Source organism: Lutra lutra, chromosome 9 (assembly GCF_902655055.1).
Source record: "Lutra lutra chromosome 9, mLutLut1.2, whole genome shotgun sequence".
NCBI classification, from domain to species: Eukaryota; Metazoa; Chordata; class Mammalia; order Carnivora; family Mustelidae; genus Lutra; species Lutra lutra.
Genome location: NC_062286.1, coordinates 78,743,895 through 78,759,496, shown reverse-complemented (window position 1 = coordinate 78,759,496; position 15,602 = coordinate 78,743,895). Strand labels below are relative to the sequence as shown.

The 15,602-nt window shown below is 46.4% G+C and overlaps 1 pseudogene; it reads right to left on the bottom strand.

Moving 5' to 3' along the window:
• The window catches only part of LOC125109837 (ribosome biogenesis protein NSA2 homolog), a 48,256-nt pseudogene extending 32,894 nt beyond the window's left edge, over window positions 1-15,362 (bottom strand).
• Window positions 15,363-15,602: the final 240 nt, after the last annotated feature.

Here is a 15,602-nt window from a genome sequence, read left to right as displayed (position 1 = left end):
AGGAAGCGGGCTGGGTAGATTGACTTGATATGAAGCTATCAGACTGCCGCTCGCTCACACTGGGACCTTTATCACTGCCAGTCATCAGCACTCTGGCAAGCTCATGAATAATGCATTTCCCAGTGATTTCCTTCCTTATTTGCTAGCTCGAGGCAATATTGATTTTAAAAAAAAAAGTCTACATAGCTGAGCTGTGTTGTGGTAACGTTTATTTAAAATGATTGAGAGACAGAACACACATGTGTTTATCTCTACATATGTGTGTTGGTGTCTGTTGTCTGTGGATAATGACATTCGTTTAAGGGGCCACAGTGGTTATTAGCGGTGTTTCTCAAATCAAAGGTTGGTTTGCATTGGAGCCCTGAGTTAGGTTGAAACAGCTGTGTGGTGGTGAAGGACCAGGAAGACAGGAGGAGGGTGGGTGGGAGGAGGGGGTGTGGGTAGGGAGAGGACTGGGAGCAGGGGGAAGGGAGGGTGGGCTGGGGAAAAGAAGGTGGACAGGGACATGAGGTGTGGATGAGGAGGGGGTTAGGAGGGAAAGATGGGGGAGGGGTGGGTAGGGAGGAGGAGGGGGTGCACAGGGAGGAGTTATAAGCAGGAAAACTAAGTCACTGAGTTAACAGTAAGGTCTCTTGTTAGTCAGATGAGGTCTCTCACCCTTGGTCTGGTCTCTATATCTCTCTCTCTGCCGTGGATGCAAAGCCCCCTGGCTGCACCAGTCTCCATATCCATGGAGCAAATGCGATAGTGGACACAGGCCAGGCAGGGCTGGGGCATCAGAAGTCCCCATGGGTGGCTCTGCCCTGTGCTGGATCAAGCCCATCCTTACCTGCTTCTGGCTCTGTTGACGTCATTTCTGGTTCTCAGGAGCTGACAGAAGTAGGCACATGCTTGGAATTACTGTGTCGATGGCAGCCTGATGCCCCTAGCCCCACTCAGCCACCCTCTGCCTCAGGAGGGCCAGAAGCTCGCTTGCAATCTGACAGGCTGTTGAGGCCTCCCTCTCAATCTTACTGTCATAGGAGCTCTCGGGGGTTCCAAGAAGAGAGCCCCCTTCTGGGAAATCGGATTCTCCTCCCAGGTCAGTCACTGGGTCCACTACTCCCTCCCCTCACCATGTTGGTCTTCCCTCCAAAGCTCGAGAGCAAGTCCAGCAAGAGCTGGGCATCTACGTGGTATGGAAAATGGGTCTCACAGGGGGTGGTGGCGGCCCCCTCAGTGGTCCTTCCTCACACCTTCTGTCCCAGGCTCTCAAGGCTCCAGTCCTCACCTCCCGGGGCAGGTAGTATCAAGGTCAAGAAGCCAATCACAGAAGTTCTGGAGAGCCCCCGAGCAATCATGGCAGTTCAGAGGGTGGGGGGCACTGGAGAGCTGACCAGGGAAGGTTCAGTTGGTATAGGCAACTGGCTCAACACTCCCACCAGCTAATAACCAGGAGCCTGAATAAATAACCAACTAATAACCAGGCTCCCTACTACCTTGACAGTATATCATGCGAGCTGCCCCAAAAGCCTAGAAGGTTCCCCCCAAAACCTTCATTCTCTTGTCTTTCTAGCCATAATTTGAGATTTTTCATCTTCCCTTCAACCCCAAACTTGCAAAGCAAAGAAGGCTCTGTACACACTATTCCCATTTCTTGACTTAGAACCCTCCTCCCACATTGCCTGGAGCTGCCTTCTTTAAGATGACCATTAATGTTCAGATCTAAACCCAGGGCCTTTTCTGAGTCCTTACTGACTCTGCTGCAGTTTTCCTGTTTCAGCTTCGAATTCCTCTCCACCTCCTCCCAGCACACCCTCACATGTCACAAACAGGTAACATGGTTGATCCAAAGGAAGGTGTCTGCAATGATGTCATTCCAGGTATCGGATGCAGACAATATATTGATTGGGTCAGACAACAATGCTAGTGGTTCTCTCAAAATTTCCATTTGCACAACAACCAACTTGTCCCACAGAGGTGGCCCTAGGTCTCTTTGGCTGGGAACAGACCTTGGGAAGTCACCCCACAGTGAGTCTCAGCCACTTACATTTCTTTGACCCCCAGGAGTTCATGGAGGCCTCTGTGCTCTGTGTCTCAGACTTCCAGGTCCACCATTTGCTAAGTAGCAAATGGAACTGAGAGTTGGCATACCCTCCCCCTCCTGCTACCACATTGAATTGAAAACTTGAAGCTGGAACCCCTGTCGGGCTTAGGTCTCTGCTGTTGGCCACCTAAAAAGAAAAGTCTAGAAAGAAAGGCCTGTTTCCTCTGCAGGGTGTGGAGAGCTATAGCATGTACCAGACGACACTGGTTTATTTGAAATTGTTCCATGGTGCAAAGCCCTCTAATCGATCACTCTTTTGCAAATGTCAATGGGAGAAATGGGAGTTCCGTATTTATAAAGCCAGAAAAATGGGGGCTTGTCCCCCACCTCCCAGGTGTATATTTATGCACTGATGAATGACCCCAAAGTGGGTTTGTTATAGAAAAAGCCCGTGCCGAAGGCAGGAACCTTGCATCTGGAAACACAGTCTAACAATTAGGCCTCTGAGCCCGGAGGCCTGTGCTGTGTGTTTCCTGAGTGTGACTATCACATCCTCAAGGCTGGGGTGAGCCCAAGAGTTTTGGAATTTGGATCCTGGTTGTCTCCATAGTACTGTCTCCTGAGGTTGCCTTTTGTTCTGTTTTGGGTTTTCTTTGTTTTTGGCTCTGAAGATGGAACTTTAAAAATCTTGGAAGCCAATAAAAATCAGTGCAGGAGAACAAAACTCTTATTCCAGTCTTGTCCTGAGAGGAGAGTCATGAGGAATAAGGAGTTAATGTTCAAAAGACCCTTTGAAGCAGTTAGATGGGGAGTCCCTCGCAGACTTGGGGTGTCCTCATTGGGTGGGCATTTCCCAGGGGACCCGACCTTTCCCAGTCCCCCCCCACTCCCCCGCCGGGGAATGCGCATGCCTGTGCCAAAGAGTGACCCCTGACCCCAACTCCCTTGGCCTCCCTCTCTCCCCTCCAGACCAGCCTCTCCTTTCCTGCCCTCCAAACAATGGCACACTTTGTTCTTTAAAAAGGGCAGTGAAATAGGAATCACACTTTCAAAGTAACATTTTGAAAATGGGATAGGAGTGAAAAATTGGGACTGGCCAAGCCAACGGCGTGTGCTGCTTTCGAAAGGTGAGGTCCCAGGTGAGGTCCAGGCTGAGTAATGTCTGACTGATCTGTGCCTCGCGTTCCATGCGCTGTGGAAAAAACCCAGCTGCTGTGAAAGGGTTAAAAATGAGCTCTCTTGGTCAAGAGCCCCAAGCAACAGGCACGTTCAGTTTCAGTCAGGAAGAAAGACAAGTGTTTGGTTAGTAATGGGATATGGCTAGAGCTGGGTTTTGGCCTGCAGTCCCTGGGCAGGTTCAAAGTTGGGGATGGCCCAGTTCTTGTGGTTGTTTGGAGGCGGGACAGAGGCCGGCAGCCCGGAAGGCCGGTGCCTGGGAGATGCTACCCTCCCCTCCTTTGCACAGAAAGGAACTAAGGCCCAGGGCAGGCTGGGGACGTGACCTGGGTCATCCTAGTGAGTGGCACAGCAGAGATAAGCGAGGGTGGAAAGGGTTGCCTTCCAGTTCCAGAGCCCTTTCTGGAAAGCACTGGCTGGTGTGGAATGTGGATTCAGGCAGATGAGGATTTAGGGTTGTTTCAATCTCTTCTTGGCTGGGTTCCCTCCTGTTCATCCAGATCCCACATCTGTGAAATGGGGTTCAAAAATAGCTCTTCACCTGTTTTTTTTTTTTTTTTAATTAAATGAGATGGTACATATGAGACCAGAGACTAAGACGCTCAGAACGTTCTCTTTCTTGGACCGCCAGGACTCCTCCCGGGCCATCCGGATCCTGCAGAGGGAACAGGCTCTTCCGAATAAGGACGGATGCAAATAAAGCCTCCAAGAACCAAACACCCCCTTGAAAGTCCTATATACTCCCTTAGGGGGGAACACCACATCAAAGGCAAAGGCAGATGGGATGGGGAAGAAGAAAAGAGCCCTTTCTGAGCAGAGGGGAACTCGCCCCAGAGAAGCGCTGAGTTAACGGAGCCCAAAGCCGGCCTGTGAAGTTAGAGAGGCCCGGAGATTAGAAGGCCAAGAGGAAATAATGCTTTTCTTGTCTTGGCTGCGGGGGCAGAAGGAGAGCAGCAGCTGGCAGGCATATGCAGCCTGTTAGGGGCACACTCCCATCAGACAGAAGGAAATCCTGCCCGGGGCTGGCAGCGCCGGCACGGCCACTGGGGAGCAGGCGGTCTGGGGGTCTCAGGGAATCTGAGCTGTTGCTGCCAAGGCTCCAGGACCTGCATCCCCCCTCCCCTCTCAACCACCCCCCTGCCCATGGCTGCCTGAGCAGGGGCCTCCCTCCCCCATCACTGGTCCCTAAGGGCCTTCCCTTCCCAGGAGGTGTCAGACCCAGTGATGCTATCAACAGAAACTCTGGGGACACGCCTGGGGTTTATTTTGTATCCACTTCAAAATCCATATGAACCGCCTTCCTCCTCGCCTGTGCCCGGATGGGTGACTTTGGCCCACTCTGCAGCCTGGAATCCTTCTTCTCAGCCAGGCTAGACAGAGAGTGGCCTTCTTTTTTTTCGCCTCCAGCTTTTCCTTGGGTTCCTTTATGGGCCAAGGGATCAAACTCCTGTGAAAGGATCTAAGGCCGCCTGCCATCCCCTCTCGGACCCTCAGCCTCTGAGCCTTTGGACCATGTGACAAGGTGCCCAGAATTAGCGTCTGCTAATTAATCGGAAAAACTGGATCCCTATTGGCCCATAGCTTTTTACAAACCTGAATTAAACGAAGTGTTTATGTGACAGATATGTGGGAGGGATTTCAGATATAATCACCATCAATCTGGCTGTAGCCAAAATAAATTCTGTGAAAAGTAAAACAAACTATTGCCCAGACAAAGTAGGCCTTAGGGGTCTCCAGCAATAATCTGTGTTTTCTTATTTAGCCTCATCTAATATTTCTGCTCTTTTCAGCGTAGATAGGATCTCTGCACACAGGGCACTCTTGCTGCAGCTGACGGGGGCGGACACACGCTCCTGCCCCCTGAGTGGACGGAGAGGGGAAGGGATGTTGCATATTTACATTAAAATTCTTAGTTCAAATAAACTGGCTCTGGCTGGGCACACAGTGGGGTGGGCACTGGAGATGGAGGTGGGCGGGGGAGAGGCCTGGCTGTGAGGCGGGGGTGTGCTACAGTCTCCCTTCCTCCAACCTGCTAAGGTCAAGGCCGAGGTAGACAAGTCAGAGACTGCCAGTCCTTTCAGAGAGGGGCTGGGTTAGGCCTTCTCAGGGTGCGCGTGAGGTGTGTGGGCTTTCTGAGCGCTCTCTCCTTCGGCTATTTTGGCACTCTTGTGAGGAAACTAAGGTTTAGATATAATAACTACTTGCCCGCTCTAAAGCCATGATATTGGGCTTTGACCCTGACTCTTGAAAGCCTATGCAGTCTCTCTCCTCAGTACTTTGCTAAACAAAGAGGAGCCAGGCTTAGTCACTCCTCCCTGTGAATAGGCCTTTGGGCACTTCAGTCAGCCCTGCCCTGCATCCTTCTCTCTCTGTCTCTCTCTCTGTCTCTGTCTCTCTCTATCTCTCTCTCTTGCAGCTGGGTCTGTTTGACACCACCTTTCTCTGGCTCTCCCTGCTTTGGCCCAGCTTATCCCCAGTTCCCAAACCAGGTCTGGGGTAAGAAGGGGGAGATGTTGAGGGTCTCCAGACTATCAACCACCCATCCTGCCTCTCTGGTAACTGAGCACAGCACTAGCCTCCTGCCTGAGCTCTGGCTCCTCTCCCTCAGGGTCTTGCCCTGGTGACCAGCCTAGGATCCCAGGAGCGTTCCCCACCCCCCACCCCCAGGAGCAAAGACTCCTGCTTGTTCCATACAGATGTCTGCGGGCTTGATGCCAGCCTTCTCACTGGCCTGTACCCAGGCTTGGCACACTTACCGAGATTCCACAACGTTGGGGGAAATCCCCTCTTTCTTCAGCCACTGCCCTACTGCTTAGCACTCCCGGGGCCTGGATCTAGCGGAAGTCCTGCCCCTAGCGGAAGTCCTGCCCATTGAACTCCGAGCCTGCCCACCTGCTTAGAATCCCTGTGCTGGCTCCTGCATTTGTTGCCACATTGGTGGGTCTGGGGCCACGTTCTGTCCCTTCCTCAATATCTACAATTGTGATAGGTAGCATTCTTGGTGCTATGCCTTCCTGATTCTGAGAGTAAGAGCTCCTCTGAAAATCTACCATGAAGGATGTTTTTCTGGTTTTTTGTTTTGTCTTTCCATCTGCTCCTTTATTCCTCTTTGGAAGAACCCCATCTAGAGTCAAGAGGTCCACGCCCAGTGGAAAAGATCCTCCGTCAGTGATTCAGGTCATGGCACTCCTTTCCCCCTCCATGAAAGTAATGGGACAGATTCCCTGCTCCCTGCCAACCCTGTGGCACCAAAAGGAGTTGATTCTATCATGCTTCATCTTGTAGACCCTTGAACAGAAGGGTCTTGCAGAAGGAAGACCTCTCTATGAAATAGAAGTACTCTGCAAACCCATTCGCTCATTCATTCAATAGTATCTATTGCGTATCTACGATGTGCCAGAGGCTATTAGAGGCCCTTGGGATACATCAGTGAGTCAAAAACATCTGCCTCCCTGGAGTCTGTATTCTACCAGCTGTAGGCAGATGATAAATAACGATCATAAACAATAAGAAATGTATACGTTGTGACAGAGGCAAAAAATGCTGATGAAAGAAAGAGCAAGGTAAGAGTGATTGGAAGTACTAGAGCAGGGGCTGAGTTACATTTTCACATAGGGTGTTTGGGGCGGGCCTCATAGGGAATGTAATGTGTGAACATAGACCTGAGGGAAGTGAGGATATTAACCATGAAGGTAACTCAGGAAGGGTGTTCCAGGCAAGGGGAACAGCCAGTGCAAAGGCTCTGAGGCAGAGCTCAGTTAAGGAACAGCAAGGAGGCCAAAGTGGCCAGAGTGAGGTGAGCACTAGGGGAAGCAAAAGAGGTGAAGTCAAAGTTGAGGTCAGAAAGACAATAGGAACCACATCATGGAGGGCCTTGCAGACCCCATAAGGGCTTGGAGTCTTTTTGTCCCTACTCGAGTGAATTCAGTATCTCTCATTAATCAAGCTAAAGCTTGAGAAACTCAATAAATATTTCTTGATTTTGTATGCCAAGTCCTGAAGCATATGTTGTTGAGTAAGGGTGTCTGTGCCTTTAGGAAGTTCAAGTTCGGATCCCAGTGGTTGCAGCAGCAGGGTGCAGAGCAAAGCTCACTGTACTAGGAGGTGGGAGGCCTGGGTTCTAGTCTTGCCCTTCCATGTAACCTTGGCCATTTGCCAAACCTCAGCTTCCTATTTCCTGGTCACCCCCCTGGCACTATGGCAATCAAATGAATGAAGGATGCAAAGACTTGTTGAAAATTGAACAGTCCTGTATAAGTAGAAGGGGGGATTAGGGGACCAATTAACACGGTCACTGCCCTATGTCCCTTTCCTTGGGGCAGTCGACTCAGTCCATGTGGTTGCCTTTGCAATGGCTTCTTCTCTCTCCACAACCTCGTTGGCACTCACACTCCACCCGGGGAGAACCACCATGGCCATCCATTTGAGTGGGTACAGATATCCAGCATGAAAAACACATCCAGGGGTATCTGCTTTGCAAAGGAAATGTGCCCATGCCTCTCTAAGTCATGCTTCCCTGATCAGATAAAGCTGCACTGGGGGTGAACTTGTGGGTCAGGTATGCACGACTCCAACCAACAATAACAAAAACAGGCCCACAGGTTGCTGGACACAGTGAACTTTTAAAATGCATTCAGACGGTGTGAGGATATTAATAGGGAGACACGTATCTCATTTCAGGCTACAAAGCAGATCCCACAGTGGGACATGGAAATGCTGGCTGCTTCCAGGTTAGCTTAAACTGAAGTGAGAGACTCGGCCGGAATACAGACATGCCTCAGGCTGTGTCCCAGGCGCCGGGCTTCCAGCTCTGACAACAGCCCGTCAACTCAGCTCTGTTGTGAGTAGAACTAGACACTCAGCAATGGCCAAAAACAACAGTTGACTAAAATAATGAGGCTACGTTTGGACAGTGATGGAGGTGGAGAAGAATAGAGCTGGATGGGCCCTGTGGACATCGTCTTGAACACTTCCTTTATCTTACAGGTAAGGACACCAAGACCTGCGGGTCAGTTATGACTACAGTAACGATGAGACTCTAATGTCATTTTCACAGTGAGTGAATTTGCCTCCAATGGGGTCACAGCATCCTAAATGTCCTCATTTATCCTTTCTGTGTCACTGAGACCCTCTAGACACAGGACTAGCTGAATGGACACTTGGGGCCTGGCACAGGCCTGGCTCTGGACTTATTTACTGGGTGACATTTGTCTCCTCATTTGTTTTCTTCACGGCAAAACATGAGATATACATAGTTAAGACAATGTGTGTTAAAAGACTCTGAAAACCAAAATTGTTTTCTACCTCCGTTTTCCAAATTTCCAGCCTGTCATTTGTGAGGACATGGTTCCAAATTAGGGGTGAGTCTCTGATCAGACCGGGTCGGGGGGGAAGATAGCTGGCCCCACATGGACCTCCCTGGTCACAGTATGCATTGCTCTTCACCATCGATGCCTACCTCCCCCACCCCACCCGGGGCCCCCCTTCACACCCTCCTCAGCCTCACCAGCATTCTCAGCAGCCCTAAGGTTGTTCTCAGGTTTGCAAATATCCCTTCTTCACCTGAGCAACTCCTCCTGTCCTTTACAATGGTAGCATTGCTACATGAATAGGACCATTGCGTCTCAGTTTCCTGATCTATAAAATGGGGATAATAAGAGAATCTAGATCATAGAGCTATTCTGAGGAGTAAGTGAATTAATATACATTGAAGCACACAGAACCATGCCTGGTTCATGGTAAGTGCTATAAAAATATCTTCTATTATTCTTACTATTAGACTACAAAAGATATTGTTCAATATAATGGATTATATATCTGGTCTGCCTCCCCTACTCAGAATATCACAGCCAGAACAGAGTCCTATTTTTCTATTTGCTCAGTGCTTAACACCATATCAGGAACATATTAAGTGCTCAATAAACACTTGTGGGATAAATGATTGGGTGTGGTCTATGTAATCATGTCTATGACATCATTCATGTCACTTTTCTCCAGTAAACTTCAAAGGACAGGCAGTATGTCAACTCTACTCCTGTGGCCCTCATTTGAATTGTCTTATTGTTTTAAAAATTTCCCAAGTCTCATTTTTGTTTAAATAACAAAGAAAGTCATTTTGAAATTTTAATCAGTAGAACTACCACGTGGAAACAAGTGAAACTCAATTGGTAATAAGTTTTTCCACTTGGAGTTGTGGGCCCAGCCACACTCTCTTTGACACTGTTTCAAGAAGAGAACCCAGGGCTGGATTCTATTTGAAGAGTAATTAAGATAAAAGAAGACCCCGGGGCACTTGGGTGGCTCGGTGGGCTAAGCCTCTGCCTTTGGCTCAGGTCATGATCTCAGGGTCCTGGGATCAAGTCCTGCATCAGGCTGTCTGCTCAGTGGGGAGCCTGCTTCTCCCTCTCTCTCTGCCTGCCTCTCTGCCTACTTGTGATCTCTCTCTCTCTCTCCATGTCAAATAAATTAAAAAAAAAAATTAAAAAAAAAAAGAAAAAAGAAGACCCCACTCCCCCAATCCTGCCAAAGTCTTTGGGATCGTATGGTGTGAAGGGGACAAAAGATTTAGACGAGTGAACACAACCTCCAGGAGGAAACAGATGCTCTAAGGATATGCAGCATGATCAGGGGAGGTTAGAGTTGAGTTGGGGGTGTAATTGCCTAGAAGTGGATTTTAAGCCACTGGTTCTACTTCCTGCTCTTAATCTCATGGCTGTGCACAATATCCTGAAACTGACACCCAAGAGACTACCAATTTGGGTTTCAGGTAAGAGTGCTGCTGGGGAAACAGCTCCCTTCCTATTGTGTTCTTATTTTCCTATGTGCAATAGTATTGTTTTTTTTTAAAGTTTTAATTTTATTTCCAGTTAGTTAACACAGTGTAATATTAGTTTCGTTTGTATGATATAGTAATTCAATTCTTGCATACATCACCTAGTGCTTATCACAAGTGCCCTCCTTCATCCCCATCACCTATTTCCCTCATCCCCCCACCCGCCTCCCCTCTGGGAGCCATCGGTTTGTTCTCCGTAGTTAAGAATCTGTTCCTTGGTTTGCCTCCCTCTCTCTCTTTCTTACCCCCAATAGTATTCTTAAATACAACAAAATACAATCCCTTCAAGAGTTTATAAGGTTAAAATGCAACCATGTTATCTTTTTCTGATAGTCACCGGTGAAGCTGATAATTTAGTAAATGATGCTATCTGATAACATTTAGATATTAGCTAAGGCAGTGATGTAAATGTATGTACTAATGAATAGAATATGCAGAATATGCATGTGGTATTATTTATACTATTTAACAATATAAGTTAGGATTGGATAATCAGGAATATTGACCTGCTTTCTTCACCTGTTTTATGATATGATTTCTAGGCCAGTAGCCACACAAGTGGATCCATTAGTTGAGCCGAGAAAGGGGTATGGTAAATTATCTGCTAAGATGGCTGCCAACAATTCCTTTCCTCCTTGGACATTTGTGTTGTGTTTCCCATCAAGAGGTGGAGTTTATTTCCTTTTATGACTTACTGTGACCAAGGGAATTCTGCAGAGACAATGCCGTGCTTGTCTGAGCCTTGTAAGAGGCCTTTCAGGGGCCTGAGAGTTTTTACTTTCACTGTCCTAGAGTTCTGAAACACCATGTAAGGACCCTGCTGGAGAAGGGAGACCAGCCAACCCCCACAGACCTTTCCAGCCTCCCCAACCAAGGAGAGGCATGGGAGTGTGACGCCATCTTGACCCTCCAGCCCCAGGCAACATCCTTTCCCTTGACACTGCTTGGAAATGAGATAAGCTGTCTCCTCCATACCCTGTCCAATTCATACCAACAGGAGCCCACAGTTGTTGTTTTGGATCACTTTGATTTGAAAGTTTTGTTACACAGCAGCACATCCCTAAAACTATGGATAGCACTGATCTACATTCTTGTCTAAGATCTCTTCCTTTGTGGTTTCTTCTTTGGATTAGGACAGGTCAGGAGAAATCTTGAGTGCCTCTCTCTCCCTATGACTCATGCTAGACACTGCTGGTTGATACAACATTTTTTCCCATTTAGTCCAGATAATGCCTTCAACCTCACCACAGAGCTCTAGACAGCAACAACTAAATCAGGAATGTAGGTCTTTGAATTGAAACTATTTGCCATTCTAGGATTAGTCATCATGTTTTGAAAGGAAAGGGGACTGGTGTACCCTAGTAATCCACTGTACCTTCTAGAGCCGTGGAATGCTAAAGATGACAGAACTTTAGAGATCCTCTAATCTACGGGTTCTGAACCCTGGCTGCAGATTAAAATTACTGGGGTTGATTTATTGTTTGTTTTATTTTGTACTTTCAAGACAGACTTTAAAAAAATAAACAGAATTTAAATACTTTAATGTGATTATAGGTTAATGTAATATGATGAACAACTTAAAGCTCAAAGCTACAAACATAAATCAGATTACAAAAGTGATTTGAACTGGTTACAAACCTAAAACATGACCTTTTTTATATTATCCAAGTAACTGCAAAGAAGTGTCTCTTTAAGGGCATCAACGTAGTCTTTTTTTTTTTTTTTTTAAGATTTTACTCATTTATTTGACAGAGAGAGAAATCAAAAGTAGGCAGAGAGCAGGCAGAGAAAGAGGGGGAAGCAGGTTCCTCACTGATCAGGAGCCTGATGGGGGGCTCGATCCCAGAACCCTGAGATTGTGACCCAAGCTGAAGGCAGAGGCTTAACCCACTGAGCCACCCAGGTGCCCCCAGTACAGTCTTTTTAAAACTATTTTAGCTGGAATTACTTGAATTTTTAACCATTCTAAGAGTATGAAAATACATACATTTTGGTACAATTTTTCCATATATTTTGAATAGAGAATACAGTTCCAAGTTGGTATTACTATTCATGATTAAGAGGAAAATATGTTTCAAATACAAATTCACCAACTTATTGGAAGAATCAGAAGTAAAAAGATTTATCCAAATTCTTCTAAACTCCTCCTCTTTACTGTCCAGTGCCTTCTCTCCTGTACTTTTGGTGTAAATACTTTATAAACAAATGTGACCATGTGTTAATGCTACATTTCGTGGGATTAATGAAAGAAAATGAAGTGGAAGAGATTTCAGGTAAGATCTCAAAAAGGAAATCTCCTAGCCTAAGTTCTGTATTTAAGTGTGCACTAACCTTTACGATAAAAGGTGTTTTCAACCGTACTTGGTTTTCCAGTAACACTAGATCAGCCTTGCTGAGGACCCATTTCTTAGTGCAGAAACAGACCACGATATTTCTAGAATTGCTTTTCGAAATTATTAAAACTTAGGAACATCCAGATGCTAAACAGACTCAAAAATGAAAACCAATTTGTAAAACTGGGCTATTTTCATGGATTTTGGGTTTCTTTGTTTTTTTGGTGTGTCTTTTTTTTTTTTTTTAAACAATAGAATAAATAGTTCTGTTGGTGACTGTAGACACGTCGGGCTGTTTGGTGGTATACAGAACTAACACAGAAATGGTGGTTTTCCTGATTGGTCTGTGGTCGTCAGTAATTCTAAGGAATTACTTACCAGAAACTGCTGGCCAACCTTTGTGCCTTTGTGTCTGTCACTGTCAGGATCATTGCTACCTGGGCATGTTTTCCCCAGATCCTCTCGCCTCCTTGTGTTACATGGCCCAACTCCCTCAAATTCATCTCGGTGACAGTACCTTTGGTAATAACACCCAAAGTAGTACGTAGTGGGGATGAGGGATTCATTTTTACGCCAATATTGGCAAGCGAAAGGTGGCTTTCAACTCAGAATGTGTTGCATGGGCATTTTGGCAATGTAAGCCCATTGGCCTACTAAAATCTCTCGTATTTAGGGGTTTTTGAGGAAAGCCTTTTCCAGGAAAGCAGACTTTAATAACTAACCTCTTCATGCTTTGTTGTTTTTCTTTCCTGTTTGAAAAACTTTCGATACTTCTGTTTCTCCCTGGGCATGAACTTTAGGGCAAAGGGACTTCCCATTTGCCCGCTTTCTCTTGGCATTTTTGTTTCATCCCATTGGAAAGGACTTGAGCTGGGGACAGTCCTTCCCTGCCCAGTAGACGTGCAGCACCGCTCCTCATGGAGTCTCTCACCATCATTCTTTTGTTTGGAGCTTCTCCTTTCATGCGTCCTGATAGTCATTTTATTTGTATTTTCTCAGCCTGGTGCTGTTGATGGTAGAGCTCGGCTTTCATGCGTCCTGATAGTCATTTTATTTGTATTTTCTCAGCCTGGTGCTGTTGATGGTAGAGCTCGGCTTTCAGACCAATCATCCTTTTTGCCTTCTTTGAATGTTCTTGAGCCTCCAGACCTTCCCTCTTCCTCTTTTTCTCCTGGTAATCCAAACAATGGCCATGGTGCTTCCAGTGTAACTCAATATATTGGTTTTGTGGCGTGGTAATGGGGCAGAGCTACAAGTTGCTGCTGCCAGTGTGAAGAAGCTCTCAATTTTCGGGTGTCACAGACCCAGGAGCTGAACCCCGAGACGGGAAAGAGACTCCCTGGGCTGCTTTAAAAATTGAACTGATGTCGGGGCCTCACCCCCGACTCGTTCAGATTCAACTGAGCCTCATTATTTTAAACTGTGCGTGTTTCTTAGTAATAAAGGAACTTGACTTCACAAATTGGGGCCCAAAGGAGCAGACCACAGCTGGCTGAATCCTACTGAGGAACTATTTGGAGGGTTCGTGGGCTCTCACAGGCCATCTGTCCAAGGACTCAGAGCGCTGGAAAGCGGGTAGGTGTCCTAATGGGGAAGTGAGGTTTCACCTGAGGGAAAAAGAAGGGAAGGGCAGGCAATCAGGAGAGCCAGCTCCTAGGCAATCAGGAGAGCCAGCTCCTAGACATCCCTTCCCTTCCATCAGAACAAGCCAGGAGCTGATCTGTGAGGGCAATTTTGATATATGACCCCAGATGTTAGTGGAAGGTACAGTGTGTGTTTTGAGGTTTTTCCTGTGGAGAATTTCTTAAACCTCAGACCGGATTGTCAAAGAATTGAGATGAAGTATGAAGAGCATGAGAGATGTGTTTGACACAATAGGGTCAGAAAAGTTCAAGGCGCCCTCTCTCCTGGCATGTTTGGCAGGAACGCTAAAACACAAGGAGGGGACTAGAAACCGTATGACAGTAAAATTTTAAGGCTTCATTTTTTTTTTTTTTTTTTTGGGTAAAATACGACTTGCTGTCAGGTGTGTGATTTGGTAGCTTTGATGCAAGTATATAATAAATCTCGCCTCTGCTGAAATCGGAAGAGTTTTCTGCATATAAATAAAAATGATGAATGTAATAAAATTGCTTTTGATCACCTCACATGAAAGGTGTTAGGAATTTTCAGACTGTTATCATAATTAAAGTGCAAATGCTTGGGATGAAAATCTCTCACTTGAGTATCTCTCCTCCTGTCCTGTCTTAAAAGGCATTTCTGGAGAAAATCACCCTCACCCACTTCAGTATTGTTGTGACCCTACTTTGTAGTCTGAAGAAATGTTATAGTTTTCAGTGACAGCAGGAAAATGGTCTTGTAGTTGAAAACACTACAAACCACAAAGCACACCGGCATTTGCAAAAATGAACCAAATTCTCTTTACAGCCTCAGTCGAAAGGGATGACTTCTAAGAACTCATTTTTGTCAGTAAAGGTATTGCCTGGAGACCTTCTTTCTTTCTTTCTTTCCCTGGGTCTGCTTCTTGATCTCCTGTCTATAGGGTCACCGTGCCGGACTTGGTCTTTCCACAGGTCTTTTTAAGTTGCTTTTTGTATTTGCTTTATATATGAATCTCTGTTTTGAGTCCAGAAGCATAGACTAATGATGGGAGAGGGATCATTCCTCAAGCAAATACCCCCATCTACTTACACTTCCGAGTTTCACAATGGCTACCTCATGGGTCATCCCAGCTCTAACCTACCTGCTTCAACCACCCCATGCTCTCTCAAGATTTCATAGTCAGAACTTTGACTCTGTGTGTGCCACAGCTCCACTCAAAATATTTAAGGGATTCCCTTTTGCTCACAGAATAAAGCTCAAACCCCTTAGCCTGGCCTTCAAGACCCTCTATAATCTAGTCTGTTATATCTGGCACTCACCTCACTTGAAAACTTGGATCCAACTTTGCTGCTTTGCTTACTTCTATGCCCATTTCTGGCACCTTGGCTTTCATCCTGCCAGAAATGTCTTCCTCCCCCTGAAGGTATGATTCCTGCAAAGTCCAGCTCACTTCCACCTCTGCTGGGAAGCTTCCTCCAGTTAGCCTGTTCAGATCCCTTGAACTTTAGTGGGAATTATTTGAGACTTAGCATACCTGACTTTTATTTTTATTTCTTTTCTAATTTAAATTCAATTAGCCAACATATAGTACATCATTAGCTATAGATGTAGGGTTCAGTGATTCATCAGTTGC